At 44.0% G+C, this 14,084-nt stretch overlaps 1 pseudogene; it reads left to right on the forward strand.

Moving 5' to 3' along the window:
• The first annotated feature begins 8,170 nt into the window (after positions 1-8,170).
• LOC133643004 (uncharacterized) lies at positions 8,171-13,626 on the forward strand (annotated as a pseudogene).
• The last annotated feature ends 458 nt before the right edge of the window (positions 13,627-14,084 follow it).

Genomic DNA, 14,084 nt, shown 5'->3' on the forward strand with positions numbered 1-14,084 from the left:
TGAAAGTTAACTTGACATGCGTGCCGAGCACACGCACCCTCCTCCTCCGAAGTGTCTCCGCAGGCTGGCACTTCATGACTCGGTTACACCATTACATTCAGAACCAAGGCCTAAGCTACTCAAGACTTCTTAGGTGTTCATATTCTGTTAAAAGGAGGGGAAATATTCAGCTAACATTTAAAATAGCTAATTTTATAGTTAAATATATTACATCTTGCAATAAATTAATTAATGCCACATTTATATTATCCATTTATTTTTTAAAATTACAATCCTAATAAATGAATGACACCATCCATCCATCCATTTTCTTCTGCTTATCCGAGGTGGGGTCGCGGGGGCAGCAGCCTAAGCAGAGAAGCCCAGACTTCCCTCTCCCCACTCACTTCGTCCAGCTCCTCCCGGGGGATCCCGAGGCGTTCCCAGGCCAGCCGGAAGACATAGTCTTCCCAATGTGTCCTGAGTCTTCCCTGTGGCCTCCTGCCGGTCGGACGTGCCCCAAACACCTCCATAGGGAGGCGTTTGGGTGGCATCCTGACCAGATGCCCGAACCACCTCATCTGGCTCCTCTCGATGTGGAGGAGCAGCGGCTTTACTTTGAGCTCCTCCCGGATGACAGAGCTTCTCACCCTATCTCTAAGGGAGAGCCCCGCCACCCGGCGGAGGAAACTCATTTCGGCCGCTTGTACCCGTGATCTTGTCCTTTCGGTCATAACCCAAAGCTCATGACCATAGGTGAGGATGGGAACGTAGATCGACCGGTAAATTGAGAGCTTTGCCTTCCGGCTCAGCTCCTTCTTCACCACAACGAAACGATACAGCGTCCGCATTACTGAAGACGCAGCACCGATCCGCCTGTCGATGTCACGGTCCACTCTTCCCCCACTCGTGAGCAAGACTCCGAGGTACTTGAACTCCTGCACTTGGGGCAAGATCTCCTCCCCAACTTGGAGTGGCACTCCACCTCTTCCCGGGCGAGAACCATGGACTCGGACTTGGAGGTGCTGATTCTCATCCCAGTCGCTTCACAGATCCTGGCCAGTTGAAGCCATCAGGACCACATCATCTGCAAAAAGCAGAGACCTAATCCTGCAGCCACCAAACCGGATCCCCTCAACGCCCTGACTGCGCCTAGAAATTCTGTCCATAAAAGTTATGAACAGAATCTGTGACAAAGGGCAGCCTTGGAAACCCTCACTGGAAACAGGTAGGACTTACTGCCGGCAATGCGGACCAAGCTCTGACACTGATCATACAGGGAGCGGACAGCCACAATCAGACAGTCCGATACTTCATACTCTCTGAGCACTCCCCACACGGTCGAATGCCTTCTCCAAGTCCACAAAGCACATGTAGACTGGTTGGGCAAACTCCCATGCACCCTCAAGGACCCTGCCGAGAGTATAGAGCTGGTCTACCGTTCCACGACCAGGACGAAAACCACACTGTTCCTCCTGGATCCGAGGTTTGACTATCCGGCGTAGCCTCCTCTCTAGTACACCTGAATAGACCTTACCGGGAAGGCTGAGGAGTGTGATCCCATGATAGTTGGAACACACCCTCCGGTTCCCCTTCTTAAAGAGAGGAACCATCATCCCGGTCTGCCAATCCAGAGGTACCGTCCCCGATGTCCACGCGATGTTGCAGAGTCTTGTCAACCAAGACAGCCCCACAGCCTCCAGAGCCTTTAGGCAGTGGTTCTCAACCTTTTTTCAGTGATGTACCCCCTGTGAAAAATTTTTCAGTCATAGCAAAGCATTTTTGGTTGAAAAAAAAGAGATAAAGAAGTAAAATACAGCACTATGTCATCAGTTTCTGATTTATTAAATTGTATAAAAAAATATTGCTCATTTGTAGTGGTCTTTCTTGAACTATTTGGAAAAAAGATAAAAATAACTAAAAACTTGTTGAAAAATAAACAAGTGATTCAATTATAAATAAAGATTTCTACACATAGAAGTAATCATCAACTTAAAGTGCCCTCTTTGGGGATTGTAATAGAGATCCATCTAGATTGATGAATTTAACACTAAACATTTCTTCAAAAAAAATAAAAAATCTTTAACATCAATATTCATGGAACATGTCCACAAAAAAATCTAGCTGTCAACACTGAATATTGCATTGTAATGAATGAAATAGCCTACTTGATTTGATGTTCAGATTATGAATTTACATTCATATTTTGTTGAAGTATTATTCAATAAATATATTTATAAAGGATTTTTGAATTGTTGCTATTTTTAGAATATTTAAAAAAAATCTCACGTACCCCTTGGCATACCTTCAAGTACCCCCAGGGGTACCCGTACCCCCATTTGAGAACCACTGCCTTAAGGAACTGCGGGCGGATCTCATCCACCCCCAGGGCCTTGCCACCGAGGAGCTTTTTAACTACCTCGGCAACCTCAGCCCCAGAAATAGGAGAGCCCACCACAGATTCCCCAGGCACTGCTTCCTCATAGGAAGATGTGTTGGTGGGATTGAGGAGGTCTTCGAAGTATTCCCTACACCGATCTACAACAGCTGCAGTAGAGGTCAGCAGCACACCATCCTCACCATACACGGTGTTGACAGTGCACTGCTTCCCCCCCCTGAGGCGGCGGATGGTGGACCAGAATCGCTTCGAAGCCGTCCGTAAGTCGTTTTCCATGGCTTCCCCAAACTCCTCCCATGTCCGAGTTTTTACCTCCGCGACCGCTGAAGTCGCACTTCGCTTGGCCTGTCGGTACCTGTCCGCTGCCTCTGGAGTCCCATGAGCCAAAAGGACCCGAAGGACTCTTTCTTCAGCTTGACGGCATCCCTCACTGCTGGTGACCACCAGCGGGTTCTAGGATTACCGCCACGACAGGCACCAACCGCCTTGCGGCCACAGCTCCAATCAGCCGCCTCGACAATAGAGGCATGACACCATAATGTAATTATTTAAAATATATATATTGTATCTATATTAGTGTGAATGTGAGTGTGAATGTTGTCTGTCTATCTGTGTTGGCCCTGCGATGAGGTGGCGACTTGTCCAGGGTGTACCCCACCTTCCGCCCGATTGTAGCTGAGATAGGCTCCAGCGCCCCCCGACCCCGAAGGGAATAAGCGGTAGACAATGGATGAATGGTATCTATATTACTCAAAAACTGTGCACACAGGCTGCATTTATTTGGTTTAAATCAAATAAATGGTTACAGTTTACGTGACTTTAATTCATGTATGCTGACAGCATAATTATGTTCTTAATTTGATTAAAAGAACACCTAAAAACGTTCCGAGCAGTGCCCATGTTTCACTCCAAGTCTTTAATGTTTTTTTTTCTTGTTTTTTTTGCAAGGCAGTTTTTTGCACCAGGTCGATAGTTACCTTGCCACTAATAAACTCATGTACAAATTCCAATCCAGCTTCAGAACTAACCACTCCACTGACACTTGTCTTCTCTATCTGACCGACCACATCAAACATGAGGTGGACGCGGGCAAATACTGCGGCATGGTCATGCTGGACCTTCAGAAGGCCTTTGACACCGTTAACCACGCTATACTGTTGGATAAGCTCAGAGCAATCGGATTTAACAAAACCTCATGGAGCTGGATGCAATCTTACTTGGAGGGGAGGGAGCAGGTGGTAGAGGTGAACGGCACCGTGTCCCCCCCCTCCCCCCCCTCTCGGTGAGCTGTGGAGTCCCCCAAGGCAGTATATTGGGACCTTTACTGTTCCTAATATACATAAATGACATGTCATCGGCATGCGACTGTGAATTGTTTTTGTTTGCGGATGACTCTGCCTTGCTGGTATCAGACAAGGACAAGTCACAGGTGGAGAAAATCCTCAGTGCTGAGCTGTGTAGAACTTGCACCTGGCTCGCTGACAACAAGCTATCCATACACTTGGGTAAAACAGAATACATCCTGTTTGGGTCCCACATCAACCTTAAGAAAGTCAATGACTTCACCATAAAAGTGGGTGACATTGTTATCACCAGGAAAGATGAGGTCACCTACCTAGGTTCCATTCTAGAGGCTAACCTTTCCTGTGATAAAATGGCAACCAAGGTAATCAGAAAGGTTAACCAACGAACGAGATTTCTCTACAGAATCTCCTCTCTGGTCAACAAAAGCACCTTGAGGATTCTGGCGGGAACTCTCGTTCAACCCTTTTTCGATTACGCATGCACCTCCTGGTACCCTAGCACCTCCAAAACCCTCAAATCTAAACTCCAAACATCTCAGAACAAGCTAGTCAGGTTACTTCTAGACCTCCACCCCAGATCCCACCTCACTCCTACCCACTTCTCTAAAGTGGGCTGGCTCAAGGTGGAGGACAGAGTTAAACAACTTTCACTGAGCCTAGTCTATAAAATCCACTACACCTCCCTGATACCGAAGTACATGTCAAACTACTTCCTTAACGCAAATGACCGCCATAACCACAACACCAGGGGGAGCTCCACTAACCACGTTAAACCCAGATTCCAAACTAACAAAGGTCTTAACTTATTCTCTTTCTATGCCACATCAATGTGGAATGCGCTCCCAACAGGTATAAAAGAAAGGGCATCTCTATCCTCCTTCAAAACCGCACTAAAAGTTCACCTCCAGGCAGCTACAACTCTAAACTAACACCCTCCCCGGATTGCTAATAATCAAATGTAAACAATCAAATGCAGATACTTTTTCTTATGCCTTCTGATCTCTCTCTCTCTCTCTTTCTCTCTCTCTCGCTCTCTTTCTCTCTCTCTCTCTATATGTCCACTACTTGCTGTCCATATCCTACCCCCCACCCCCTCCACATCCCTGATTGTAAATAATGTAAATAATTCGATGTGATTATCTTGTGTGATGGCTGTATTATGATGATAGTATATATGATAGTATATATCTGTATCATGAATCAATTTAAGTGGACCCCGACTTAAACAAGTTGAAAAACTTATTCGGGTGTTACCATTTGGTGGTCAATGGGTGAGGGCCGACATCCGGGCAACTGAGCTACATACGGGTTCTTCGAGCCATAGCAACCAGACTGGCGTTGAAAACAAACCGTTGCCATTACTCTTTAACCTGTCGACCTACGCTGGTTAAACCCGTCATTCTGCCTCCAAAATGCCGAAAAACTGTGTTGTTTTTGGTTGTGCTAACCACAACTGGAAACAGGGAAAACAAAGGTTGTATTTTGTTCTGCCAAAGCGTGATAAAAGCCCACAGAGACGAGACAAATGGCTCGCAGCCGAAGTCGGGGCCGGTGGCGGTCGAGTTCCGCGACTACTTGAGGGACTTCATCGAACACTACGCCCAGTTGGGTCCCAGCAACCCGGGCATGGTGCAGGATGAGCCGCGGCGGGCCCTGAAAAGCGAGTTCCTAGTGCGGGAGAATCGGAAGTACTACATGGACCTGAAAGAGAACCAGCGGGGACGGTTCTTGAGGATCCGGCAGACCGTGAACAGGGGGCCCGGCTTGGGGTCAGACCATCGCGCTCCCGGCGCAGGGACTTATCGAGTTCCGCAACGCTTTGGCCAAACTTATTGACGATTACGACGTGGACGAGGAGCCCGCGGAGCTGCCGGAGGGCTCGTCGATGACTGTGGACAACAAGCGCTTCTTCTTCGACGTGGGCTCCAACAAGTACGGCGTGTTCACACAAAGTTGTTGATAACATCCGCGTCTCTTTCTTAGTAGCGCGCAGGCTAAGCTAACTAGCAAGCTAAGCTAAGCCTGAGAAGCTATAAAGTTCACTGAGACGAGTCTGACGCAAATAATACATTTTCGTTTTTTCACACGATATGCGAATAAGTAAAAATGTGTAAATGAAGGATTTAACGCCGACTTCCAAGCCACAACGCTCGTTAAATGCTTTTTCTGTCAATGCTGTGTTCGCTGTGAGCTGGTTTGTTTTCAACGAATTCCCGGTTGCTAGGCGATTGGTAGGCGGAAGTGACGTAGGTCCGCCCTCACCCATTGTACGGAATATGTACTTTACTGTGCAACCTACTAATAAAAGTCTCAATCAATCAATCAAAGTGACATTGGAGTAAATTTCTCAACTTGTAGCCCGTACTTGGTGTACATTTTAAGAGCACGTTGACGGGAAGCCCTTATCTTCATCAAATAAACTTCTAACACAGCATTGTCTTAATTTGGTCTTTCCGTCTTGGCTGTCCTAATACGGGAGAGTAACCCCTGACTGCAGCCTGCAGATCGAGGAGGGGCTTATTTTCCCTCAATGTGGGCTGGTCCAAACGTTGAAGCAGGAAGCCGGATGACGTATTTCCGTCTGAGTCCATACTACTGCGCGCTTTTCTGCCTTGAGGTAAGTTGCCGCTCTCTGACTACCTTTAACCGCGAAAGCAACCCGGTTTCGAAACGAATAAATACCAACTTCGATATTGTACATTATAAACTAATGTAATATTCTCTAAACCACATTGGTAGAATATGTTTCGTGAAACATTGAAATCTGATTTAAATTTTGCTTTTCCCCTCCAGATTTGCCAGTATATTTTGTCTACATCCTACCACAGCTCGCACACGCACACTGCACCACGACATTTCACCACATAACACACACATTACAAAACCAACAGTTCTTTTAAGAACCCCTGACTGACTGTCTGACTGACTGTCTGTGTCCTGATTTTCTCTGGTCAGGTAGGTTCACTGCAATGCTTAAAAAAATTATATTTCATATCCTGGTTTATAAAAACAGTAACTAATGAGCTATATTTGTGTGTATTTCTACCCTAGAGTATGTCTGAGAGAAATGAAGAAGGTAATCAATAAATCATTCATTTGAATTACAGTATGATAAGGCATAATAACAGGATTTGAATATCACCATTTAATGCATTGCCTTACTTTTTGCATAGTGCATTACATTTTTATGTTGGAATTCTGCGTTGACAATGATCAAAATAAATGTAATGAAATACATTCATTTATTCATTCTTTGTGTCCATTTGTTACCCACAGCTATTTTGATTGACCTTGTGTTGCCTTCGTACGTGTGTGTGTGTGTGTGTGACAGGTGTCCCACTGCGGTACCCCCCGCAACATGGAGCCCCACATCCTGGGCTGGAGACCTCTCATGCTCTCCGTGGTCAAGCTCAGGCTGATTTACTTCCTCTTCCTGAGGCCATCCCTGATGACGTCAATGTGGTAAAAAAGATAAAAATTTCAGTGTCAATTTCAGATGATAAAAGTTATGTTTTAGCAGGGGTTTAAGTGATGCTGTGCCTTTTAATGTTTATTCTTTTCCCCTCTGATCTATAGAGACACATTAGTATACTTTTGGATGGTGATACACCAAACATTAATAACATCACCAACAGTGAACTGTTCCACTGTCCCTACTGTAAATACGTGGGTGCAAAATATAAGGTTGACAAACATATAAAAGGCCATTCGTCAGTGAAACACAAAGGTGCTTATCTAAAATATTACACAAATGAATTAATTTGTATTTTTTCACAAGTATGAATCTTACTCCCTTAATTCCTCTCTTACAGGGTTCACAATAATCAAGTGTGGATTAAGTTGTCGGACGGCAACACATTTTCATTGTTGCTATTGTGCAGCAACACTAATAAATCGATTGCAATTGGTAAGGCACCTACAAATACACCAGGAGGAGGTGCAAGCTGCAGCCCCTGCACAGCTCCCTGTGGCCCCCGCTCAGTTCCCTGTGGCCCCCGCTCAGCTCCCTGTGGCCCCTGCTCAGCTCCCTGTGGCCCCCACTCAGTTCCCTCAGCTCCCTGTGGCCCCCGCTCAGCTCCCTCAGCTCCCTGTGGCCCCCGCTCAGCTCCCTGTGGCCCCCACTCAGTTCCCTCAGCTCCCTGTGGCCCCCGCTCAGCTCCCTGTGGCCCCCACTCAGTTCCCTCAGCTCCCTGTGGCCCCCGCTCAGCTCCCTCAGCTCCCTTTGGCCCCCGCTCAGCTCCCTGTGGCCCCCACTCAGTTCCCTCAGCTCCCTGTGGCCCCCGCTCAGCTCCCTGTGGCCCCCACTCAGTTCCCTGTGGCCCCTGCTCAGCTCCCTGTGGCCCCCACTCAGTTCCCTGTGGCCCCCACTCGGCACCCATTGGCTCCTGCAGGATGTTCCACAGCCACTAAAGCATCAAGTAAGCTCAATAAATTCCGTTGTCCTCATTGTAAGTTGATTTTAAACAAAAGAAACTTCAAAACACACTGCATGAGAAAACACAGCAACCTCCTTGGGACGATAACGAAGGACAGATTTTTGGCCTGTCAGTGTATCGATGCTACACATGGTGTGTTTGCAGTTGAAAAATCTTTTTGTGGTCCTGCAACACCCATACATGTAATCAAGAATATGTGGGGGCCAGCACAGATCATCTGTGAGGTCGACCAGTGTTGTTTGAATGCTGACTTTGCTCAAAGGAGCGGGATGTTGCCTTTCGAGTGCCACCACATCCAATCATTATTGTATTGCCCACGCACTGACGGTCAAACCGTGACACTACCAGGTGAGGCCTTGGAAAGAATGGTGGAAAACAAGTGGTTTGGTGAGGAGCGTAAGGCCGGCCTCTTGCGTTGCCTCAAAAAAATGCTGATGCTGAGGGTGTGCCTCTGTCTGTGCACCTGACTGTAGGTGGTCCACCATCTAAATTTCATATATCCGTTTATGAAAAAAGGGTAACATACTACAGCAGGTTGGGAAGAGTTATTGTGGCATATGATGCAAAGCAAAACACCTGGCATTGTCCCTGCTCTAAAGCGAGACAATCCTGTATCCATAAAGCTGTTGCTAAATGGCATCTGTTTGTAACAAAGAGGGAGCTTTTTAGGAAGGTGAAGAGCACAGAGGAAGAGACACTTAATCCTACCGAGATCAGCACAGTCCAATACGACAGCGACTCTAACGAGGACAGTTATCCACCAGATGACAGAGAAATTGCAAGGATGCTTAAATACCTCCTCAACCACAAAAAGCTCCCGGCAAATATACCCCAGGCTCTCATAGAGCAGTCGAGAGAGGGAAGAAGAGATGACAGCTTTCCTAAGCACCTTATCCCCAGTGAAACAAAGTGTGTAGAATGTGAATACACACTCTGTGAACAGCTGATAACAGCGAAAGGCAAGATCCTGACAAGCACAGGTGTAGTTGAAGGTTGGTACCATCACAGGTCTTTCTATTGTGTTAATGGGTGACATAATTTATATGTACATTAAAAACAGAAAAAAATGTTTCTACTAATCTCAAATGACATAAAAGCAATAATCATGATCTTTGGTTGGACTGTGTTTTTAGGAATATCAACATACAGGAAATCATGCCTGAACTGTGGCATGATTTACAGATACCAGGAGTGGAAGGAGGGTATCCACAACTTTGATGACCACATCATCCTGTCTCTGCACTTGTGCCTGATGGTCAGGAATGCACTACAGGTACTCTCTCTCTTGCTCTCGCTCTCTCACTCACTACCTCACATACCCACCCATACATACACACACAGACGAAAAAATGTGGGGCAAATAATCATGTCAACGGGACTTAGATGTGCTTTGCTACCGCAAGCATACTAATAATAAGATATACTTGCTTGTTCCACTTTTATTAAAATGTATTCATTACAGTTAAATCCTGTAAAATAAAAGACAATTGAAGATGCAACTCTTACAAAATATATTACTTTTATTTTGAAATGTTACAACATTGGAATACACCTGTTTCTCATAATTTTCCAGACCCATACAGCTATCAGTAAAGTGATAGAAATTATAGAGAAAACGGAAAATGTGTTCTTTCCAAACAAGGAAAGAGTTCTGCAGGCATACCTCCACTTTGAGGCCCTAACCGACCATGAATACACGTACAGTTGTGTGTCATGCGGAAACAACCCAACAGTTGTTGTTATGGACCTCCACAGAAAAGGCGTTTTCAATATGCCAGGTGAGTTATACTGTTATTTCACATATTTTAGCTTCAATGTTTGTATAGCACCTCATCTGTCTCTGAATTGTGTAACATCATATTACCCATGCCCTTGAATAACGCTGCATCAAATGTCGTGTTCAGAGTGTTTTTTTACTGATTGAGCTATGAATAACAAACTATTGTTTTAACAGTGAGTGACATCCCAAGCCCACCTGAAGGCTATGATGGTAATGTTGACGTGGACCATTTCTGGAACACTGTGGCCACAGAAATGCTCAGTCGGGGATTAATCCCATGTAAGTCTTGTTAGTCTTGCTAAAGAACAGTTGGAGAGACAGTAAAGTATATTAAAATGTGTCTAATGTTGTGATAATAATGGCTAATACGCATCACATTTGTTCACAAAGATGGACGGAAGAACCCTTTCGTTGTGCCACCAAGTTATCATCACTGGGCCCCCTGGATTGGCCCACACACCCGGAGGTCAAATTCTGTGTTGAACACAGAATTTGAAAAATTGCAAAGCCCCAAAACGAATGGAGATGATAACTTTGATGATGATGAAAAAATGAATGAGGAGCGGCTCACAGATGAGCTTGTGAACTTGAAGGTGAATGAGTTGATGAAATATGCCAAATCCACTTCTTTATGCTAGCAAAAAATATGATTATGCTATATTAACAATATCAACTTCATTGCATGTTCACAACAGGTACAGGAGGTCAGGGCACTGTGCAAACAGTGTGGTGTGGATGATAACGGGTCCAAGGTAGATATGGTCATGAGACTGTCTGACAAAATGTCTAATAGAGTCACCTACAACAAGGTGTTTGAGAAAGTGTGGGGTGCTTCTGGTAAGTGAAATGATATGGAATGTTTAAGATGATTTCACTTTGTTATACATTGTTGTGTTAAAGAAATTACTTATCATTATGCAGTAGGTTAGCTATACATGCTCCTAATATCAGTTATTACTGTTTTTTTCTGTTTCACAGGTGGTTGGGCAGTTATCACTTGCCCATGTGGAGTTGTGTTTTCAGTAGAATTCAACCTTAGAGCAGAGAGTCCACGTGACTTTGTGGATCTCTTGCTGTCCTGGAAACACCTCCCCAATGTGGCTGTATATGATTATGCCAGGGGTCTGGCACTGCATGCCAACCGCAGGCAGCCAGGAATATTTGCCCCTTTTCAGGGAAGGTTACTGGATCCCACCCCAGAGAACGTGAAGCAGGCCTCAGAGGGAAAGGTCCATGTCAACTTGCCTTGGCTGAAATTTAAAAAAAAGCCAGCTGACAAAGATGGTCACCCTCTCACTGGATCCTCACAGCATTTTGCTTTGAACGATTTGTTCCACCAGGGAAACAGCAAAGACCAGTGTGAGGTTCTAAGAAAGCTGGAGCTTGTGCCTGAACTTGCTGGTCTTATTAACAGCCAGTGTGCGGAGCAGCTGTTTTCAGGGATGAGAAAAAACAATTACTTTTTAAATCAGACAACCCCATCAACACACATTTTTCTACAAAGAAACATTCTCCACCATTACAACATGGCAAGAAACCAAAAAATCAAAAATCAGTACAGCAAGATTGTCCCTCCAGATGTTTCATTGCAGTTTGACAGCCATGGAAGGGTAGTCTTAGGTATGGGATTGAATCATTATGCACATTTGTCATCTTCATCTACTTTAGACAATTAAGTTTGTTGCATGTTTTCCTATAGCTCACTCCCCATCAGCCGTGATGTCAACTGGGTCATCAGTGAATGAACAAGAGGAGTCTCAAGAGTGTGAGTCATGGCTCTATTTTGCACATCATTCAAATGAGAAATGTGACATTTCACACTTAATTTTATTTTTCGGTTGTTGCTTTCTACACTAGTAAATGATGACAGTGAGCAGAGACCTCATGGAGACTTCCCTAGTCTCCACAAGTTTTCAGCAAACAGAGCATACTGGGGACAGAAACTCCAAGACAGCCAGGAACAACTGGTAAAGTTAACTATTGTGCCACTGTGAATGTCACTCATATAATCATACATGTATAAAGACTTTGTTTTCTTCCACTAGCTGTCTCATGTCTTGGATGAGACCAAAAGTCACACTCAGCACCTTGCAATGGTGAATAACATCATCCTGACCCGCTTTGACTTTTGGACTCTGGGTTTGCAGCGGGACATGGAGGGAACGGTAGGCATAGAGAATATGCTGTGCTGATATGGTTTATGTAATATTTTTCAAAATATTTCAATAATTTGTGTTTATGTGTTCTACTAGATTCTGAACTCTTGTCTCAAAATGATTGAGAAGGTAGTGTAGCTCCTGTGAAATATTTAATTCAAAATTATTGGATAGTCTAGTTCAATAGTCAATATATTTTGACAGTAAGAGATTGAGCAAACTTTCTTTGTTATAGCGGGTAGAGAACCTGTTTGCTGCAGACAGCTATGTCATTTCCTCTTGGTTCCCACCATCATCAAGGAACCCCATGGATCACCTTCCGGTAATTTGTTTAAAAGTTTTGCTCTATTGAGTGAAGTTTGAGCATTTAATATTCAGCTATTGTTGTCTTTTTACAGGATAATGCAGCCAGTCTACAGTGGATTATTCTCCCAGTGTTCGTACCTGGACATTGGACACTCTGTGTAAATACCTTTATATTTTCTTCCTTTTTTCTCTTACACAACAAGTTGCTCATTGCTGATTTTAATGTTTTTCTATAATTAAATTCCTGTCAGCTCTTTTGGGATTCCAGGAACATTACACAACTCACTGCAACTGGTTATATTTGAATTTGAATATTTAACAGATACTGAGGCCACAGGCTAGGGAGATTTTCTTCCTAGATTCCCTCTGGGGCAGCGGTTGGAGAGATGAGAATAGAACCAGTCTATTCAGGTTTTTAGGGCACCTCACATAATCCTGGACAGTGGTAGTTCTGTTTGAAACCACTTGTCCTTTGTTTGTTTTAATTAATGGTTCTGTTTTTATTTGATCTAAAATATTCCATTCCATATTCCAACTATTTTGATTCCTTAAACAGATGGAAACAGAACTATTAATCTTTTTTGAGACGGGCAGTTCTGTTTAAGCCTGTTATGAAAACTTTTTTATTTGAAGTTCCAACCTCTTCCTTATTCAGTTCAAGCTTTGTTCCAAGCGTTTATGCATGCCTTTCAATCAAAAGTTGATTGAAGTTGAGTGACTTTTATTTGGCTTATTTGTACAGACACGTTGCTCACAGCCTCTCTTCTGGCCCCTGGAGAGAGCTTGGTGTGAATGATGTCCAGGTGAGACATTACATAAGAGCATTTGCTAACTTTTTACTATTTTCTTGCCATACTTTTCTTAAAATACATTGTTCACACCTCAGGGCCTAACCAAGCAAGGGTGCTCCAACAACTGTGGCGTGTTTGTTTTGATGGTAAGACCAAATCAGCATGTTATAGCATTGCTGTTGTCTGTCAAAATGTTTGCTTGCTACATTAAAACCACATTAATTTGTATTGAAGAAATGTATCTTTGGGAATACGCCTGACATTATATTAACCAGTACCTCTTGACTTACAGTACACTCTGTACATTGTAATGGGGGCCAAATGTGATTTCAGAGAGGTATGTGTAAATCGTGACACATTATGCTTAGTGTACAAGGTGTTTTTTTTTTACAATATATTAACATCTTCCTGCATTTCCTTCTTCAAAGGAAAACATGCTGCAAATTAGGAGATGGTGGTGTCTCGCTCTCCTGCAGAACTTCCCCATGCCGTAAGTGCCCTGAATATCCCAAATCACAAAAAAAATGTTTTACTCACGGTCAACAGACCAACATGAATGTTTTCATAGTGAATGTATGTTGTCATTAAATCACTAAGGTCTGAAGAAGACCGATTGCAGGACAGAAAACGGCGACGAGTGCAAGGAGGGCTACAGGTGAGAGGTCATGTGATTAATTAGTCTTGTAGTCAACTATTGCTAGACTAAAGCGTAATTCCTCCACTTATTTCAATTACCTTAGTTTTACATCTTGCATTGTTATTGTGCCTATAAGAACCGCAATCTGTTTCCTTTCTAGACAGTGGAAAATGAACAGAACTGGAAACAGGGAACAGGGTTGCTTGTTATGGGCCAGAAAAATACCTTGATACTTGCCATTGTTAAACATTTATGGAAGCTTAAGGAATGTATTTGGCTAGGCTAAAACCATTTTTT

The sequence above is a fragment of the Entelurus aequoreus genome, linkage group LG25 (assembly GCF_033978785.1).
Source record: "Entelurus aequoreus isolate RoL-2023_Sb linkage group LG25, RoL_Eaeq_v1.1, whole genome shotgun sequence".
NCBI classification, from domain to species: domain Eukaryota; kingdom Metazoa; phylum Chordata; class Actinopteri; order Syngnathiformes; family Syngnathidae; genus Entelurus; species Entelurus aequoreus.